The sequence below is a fragment of the Eucalyptus grandis genome, chromosome 8 (assembly GCF_016545825.1).
Source record: "Eucalyptus grandis isolate ANBG69807.140 chromosome 8, ASM1654582v1, whole genome shotgun sequence".
NCBI classification, from domain to species: Eukaryota; Viridiplantae; Streptophyta; class Magnoliopsida; order Myrtales; family Myrtaceae; genus Eucalyptus; species Eucalyptus grandis.
The window spans coordinates 9147992-9153849 of record NC_052619.1 but is presented as its reverse complement, the minus strand read 5'-3'; the positions used below and the strand labels follow the sequence as shown (position 1 = coordinate 9153849).

The window sequence follows — 5858 nt, the reverse complement described above, 5'->3', positions numbered from 1 at the left end:
AAAGTTTATGGACTGTTTATGTTATTGTCTCAAAAAATTTTGCGGAGAAATTGGTCGTGACATAAAAAGTGTGGACCCAAAAACTTTATTGTGGTTATGTTCTATGATGCCAATTAGAGTCTTCTCATTTACTCATTAATGCACTTTACTTATTTTTCTCGGTAAAATGACAATAAAAATCACACCGTATCAAGAGAAATTTAATGTATATGTACAATGAGAAGAATCGAGTTAAACCCAATTAGCGTTCCTAAACCTAATTAACTGTTCTATGTGCACAATTTTCCCCACGAGTTTCTTGATTTTCGATCTCAAGTAGCTGAAGATTGGCGTATCAGGGACCGGGATGCACTTGACGACCGATAGGCCAAGACACGGACGCAATCCCGACACATGCTCCCCATTGTCGCCAGCTCAGCTGCTCTGTGCCGGCGAACCGCTTGAGGAACTCAACCATCACCACTTGGAGGACCACCGTCACGAAGATGATCCAGAGGAACAGCTTATTCTTCTGTGTGCCCTCGAACACGTTTTTCTTTTCGAGCTTCCTCGCGTTGAACTCGTTGAAGACCTGGCACAGGATGAACGTGTTGAATCTCAGCGTCCGCTTCACAGCCTCATCCACGCCAAATATACATTTGCCCTTGAACTGTAGAGTGAGAAGGACGGCCACTTGGTAGATTGCTTGTCCCACCAGATTCCTCCACATGACGTTGGTGACGAGTGGCTCCATCTGGCCCACGGGGGGCTTCTCCATGAGCCCCCTGGTGGGCCGTTCTGTGGACAGGGCAATGGCGCCAAGTGTGTCCATGATCAAGTTCACCCACAAGAGCTGGAGGACTGTCAGGGGGACGTGGCCGGAAGTGACCGCGGCCACAAAGTTGATCAAAAGGGCCGCAACATTCACCGTGAGCTGGAACTGGATGAATTTCTGAATGTTATCATAGACGCATCGACCCCACCGCAACACCGTCTCCACGGAGGCAAAGTTGTCGTCGAGGATGATGATGTCCGGGCTCTCTTTGGCGACCTCAGTGCTTTGGATGTCCATCGAGATCCATATGTCAGCTTCCCTGAGGGCCGGTGCATCGTTCGTGCCTTCCCCAGTGATGGCGACCACATGGCCTTTCTGCTTCAGGCACTTAACCATGAGGAGCTTATCGGTGTTGGAGAAATCTTCTTGAAGAGTTTTGAAGTTGACAAAACGTTTCTATTAGTCTAGTCTGAAGGCTTGCAGACTCTGTTATTTAAAGTCTGAAGACTTCCCGGACGGACTCAAGACTCAAAGTCTATCCTCATTGACAGTCTCTAATCCGTTGAAGAAAGGTTATCCAAAACTGGATGTTTTGTTAAGGATTTAACCTTATCATCTGGAGAAGATCTCGTGGCTGGAAAAGACGCAACAGAATCCTTTGATTGATCAAGATTGATTCGTTGATTGAAGATTCGATGATTGTCTAAATATTATTGGAAAGTTCTACTTATGGAAACCGAGATCCTGATTGTATGGGCGAACATGATTGATGGGCTATCAACACGTTCCTTTAATAGCTCGAACAATCTTCCTAATTGATTCCGTCCAACGGGTAGATTGGAGGAATTCCTTTGGTAAGTGCCAACGGGTATGATGGCATAAAGGAGTATATAAGGAAGACGGTCTTAGTTGTTCAAGGTGTGCGCGATAGAAGAATTCCAAAGTCTCGAAGCTCCTTTTTGTTTAGACAATTCCTTTGAGCGAATATTTGTATACAAAAGAGAGTCTATATTTGTGAGAAACCTTGAGGAGGTGTGGTAGAACATCTACACTGTGAAATCAAGGCAAAGCTGGGCTGTAACTTCTCTTTTGATCATAGTGAAATCCAGCCGGTGGGCTGTTAGTGCGGAAGAGTGGACGTAGGCTTGGAATAAGCCGAACCACTATAAATTATGTGTTCAATTTTCTCCTCCTCACTCTCTCTACCTCGATCGTATTTCATTTTGTTAATCAAGAGAGAATTTCGTTTCTATCGTTTGCGAAGAATCACTCCCGTATCGTGATAAATTGTGTGTGCACCTATTCACCCCCCTCTAGGTGTTTATACTAGCTATCTCAATCAGAAGACGAAGATCTTGCCATGACCCGGATTTTCTCGACTCTTTGAAGCCTCTCCTCGGGCGTGCAGCTGCGGAACTCAGCTCCTTCCACAATGGCTTCATTGGAGGCATCGTCCCCGGGCCTGAGAATCCCACACTCTGTGGCGATGGCCTTAGCGGTGAAGATGTTGTCTCCTGTTATCATCTTGATGTTCACTCCCGCGTCCTGACAAGCTTGGACCACGCTCTTCACGCCGGGACGGCATGGGTCCTTAATACCAACAAGTCCTAGTAATGTCAGGCCGTCCTCTTGGATCTTCTTCCGGTCTTCTGTTTCGTTGATCGCTTCCTCAGAGACTTGTTTATGAGCAAAGGCGATGCACCTGAGGCTGCTCGCTGCCATCCCCTGAATAATCTGCTCGAATCTCATCCTTTCATCTTGGTCCAAATCTTTCACTATCCCTGACCCGTCGTAGAAGCTCGAGCACTTAGCCAAGACCATCTCTGCTGCTCCTTTCCAGTGCACGTGGACGGTGTTGTCCACGCTCTTCCTTATTATGACACCGCTTCTCTTCTTCTGCGAGTTGAAGGCTTCGACTTGGATGACTTCACAGCTCTTCTTTGTCTCCTCCATGTCCATGCTCAATTGCGAAACAGCCCAGGAAAGAATCGCTTTCTCGGTGGGACTACCCAAGAACTCGTACTCCGATCCCAAGGACAGTCTATATACGCTGCCTGCGGTGTTCAAAGCGACCCCATCACGAATGAAATCCAGGACATACTTTGAGGGAAAGGAGTACGCATTTTCTGCAACGGAGTCTTGGCCGACCCAGAATTTTGTCACCTGCATCTGGTTCATCGTCAGGGTGCCAGTCTTGTTAGTGCAGATGGTGGTGGCCGACCCCATCATCTCGCAGGCTGAAAGCTTCCTCACCATCGCCTGATCCGCCATCATCCTCTTCATCGAATAAGCAAGAGTGAGAGTTCTCGCAAGCGGCAAGCCTTCGGGAATCGCGACCCCCACAATTGTTACTGTGGTTGCTATTATGCCCCCCACGGAGTTTATGATATTGTCACCCATCGTTTGGCCTGAAACGAATTCCCGTTTCCCGTTCTCGTCCTGTTTTTTTTCCCGTGAAGTAGCGAATTAGCAGGTCCACAAGAACCACAAAATTGACCGCTAAGCCGACTTTGCTAATTGATGAGGTGAGCTTGTTAAGCCGAGCCTGTAAAGGGGTCTGCTCGCTGCTGCTGCGGTTGATTGAACTCATCATCTTGCCCCATGTTGTGTTCATCCCAACCGATGTGACCAGCATCCGAGCATCCCCATGAGCGACCTTTGTTCCGGAGAACAGGAATGGATTCCGATCGCTGTTCACTTCTACGTAATCACTCTCCCTTGTCATGATCGATTGGTCAACCTAAATTGACAATACAAACGTCGCACATGACTTAGTGACGCTAGGAAGAGACGCTAGGATGCATTCCGGTCTCAAGTTGAAACAACGAAAATGAAACCTGAATAAATATTGACACGAGAAGAAATGGATCATGCTTAAGTATAATTTTGTGTAGTAAAATTTTTTTTAACAGAGTTTGTTCTCCTACGACTAGATCTACGACCATTACTTTTCCTTTTTTTTTCACAGAATTAAGATTATGAAAATGACAAACCGTGCCGTATCAAACAGAATATCGTACACTTTAACAATTCTTTGGACTAATTACTTAACTAATTAATCAACCTGGGCTTGAACTTGGTAATACTAATACTATATACTTCTGGAGGAAACTAACATGAGTTACTATGTGAAACTAATGCGATCAAACCGGTGCAAATTCTCCTCCTTACCTGCAAGGAGTGCCGGTTGAGGAACAGACCGTCTGCTGGGACTTGATTCCCAATCTTCAGACAAACGACATCTCCGACGACAATCTTGGATCTGGACACTTGCTGCTGCTGACCCTTTCTTATCACCTGGATGAGAATATCACAGCTAGCGCCATACAATTTATCAAACAGCCGGTTCTGCTGGTATTTGCTCACAGCGGACACCATGATCACGAGGAAAACTGCGAAGACTGGGCTCCCGCCATTGTACCACCCTTCCTTGACCCCGTTCTCCTTGATGGCAAAGCGCGGGTGAAAGCCTGGCGCAAACAAGAAGAACAGGTGTGTGAGGTCCTTGAAAGCCTCGAGCAAAAAGTGGAAGAAGCGCTTGGTGGGCCGGTTGAATGTGTTGATGCCGAATGCATTTTGCCTGCGAGTGATGTCATCCAGTTCGCCGCTAATTCCATCAGATACATCAGTTTCAAGGGCTGAGGCAACTCCGTTGACACCGCCAAATATGCTGAGGCGGTTGAGGTCCTTGTCCTCGACCAGCCTGGTGAGCTGTGATCCGAGCTGTGACTGATCAATCTCGCAGGAGCTGGTTTGATCAGAGCAAATGCTCGGAGCCTGATCGGGGATCGAAATCAAAGTGCAGGAAGGAGCGGGCGCTTCAAGCTGTGGCTGATCAATCTCGAAGGAGCTGGGTTGATCAGAGCGAATGCTCGGAGCCTGATCGGGGATCGATATCAAAGTGCAGGAAGGAGCGAGTGCTCCGAGCTGTGGCTGATCAATCTCGAAGGAGCTGGGTTGATCAGAGCGAGCGCTCGTAGCCTGACCGGGGTTTGAAATCAAAGTGCGGGAAGGAGATTCCCTCGGGAACTCGTGGGTTTTCTTCGCGGAGTTAGCGAGGGCTCGGGCTGCGATGGCGGGGAACTTGTGCATGGCGGGCAAGCGGAGAGAGACCTCCTAAACGGGGGACGCAGTTGCCGCGGAGAATGCTCGTCGTCGCCGGGGAGAGATGCACAGGCTTCTTGGGATCCTCCGATGACAGAGATGGGGCCGCGCGGCAGTGCAATTGGCAAGACGAAAATAGGAAAAACCTTGAATTTTGTGGGATGGTGTTCGAGGCAACGTAGGTTTCATTTATACCTGTGCTTAAGCCGAACTGGCGGTTGAGGTCGTTAAGGGGGGACGCTGCCTGGATAGTACGTTTATCCGCATGGGGAAGCTGCGATCGGGTTTCCCGCTGACCCAAAAGAATGAAAACATGCAGACGTGAGAGAGACGGTGGTGAGTGGTGGTTCCTGCGGCCGTCGCGTACGGAATGTGACGCATCACTCAGAGATTCCATGCTTTGTTTGTTATACTTTTCGTCCCGCCCGTCCAGAAATGACACGGTACGACACGGTTGTGTCGTGTCTCCCCTCCATCTATTTCTAATTGGTAGATTGATTATTCGTTTTTACATTTATTCATGGGGGATGATGTCGGCATACACAATGCGCCAATGAAAGGTTTAGCTGAAGATACCGTTCATAAAATTAATGCAAAAATTAGAGATGAAAAGTTTCAGATTTTGTACAAGGTTTTAAGCTTTGTACAGATTCCATTTGAAACCTGTAATTAACTCTTTGGAATTTTTTTGAAATCTGAAATTTACTTTGCATATATTAAAACCTAGAACCTACCCCGTCACAAGTTCATGATAGATTCTAAGATTTACTCAAGTTCAACATATATTATTAATTATTATCACGTTTAATGATTACCATTTATTATTACAATCAACTACCCACAACTTATATTTAGATACAAGAATAAAGCAAAAGTTTTAGTTATAAAAAGGAAGCTTAGATCAGATGTTATGCAGTACCATAGGATTGCGTTAAAACATAGACCAAGAAAAATATAAAAAAAAAACGGGTTCTAGATTCTAAGTTCCAAGTTCCACTTA

General features: G+C 46.7%; 1 pseudogene; it reads right to left on the bottom strand.

The window, feature by feature from the left end:
* Positions 1 to 231: 231 nt before the first annotated feature.
* LOC104416221 lies at positions 232 to 4846 on the bottom strand (annotated as a pseudogene).
* Positions 4847 to 5858: the final 1012 nt, after the last annotated feature.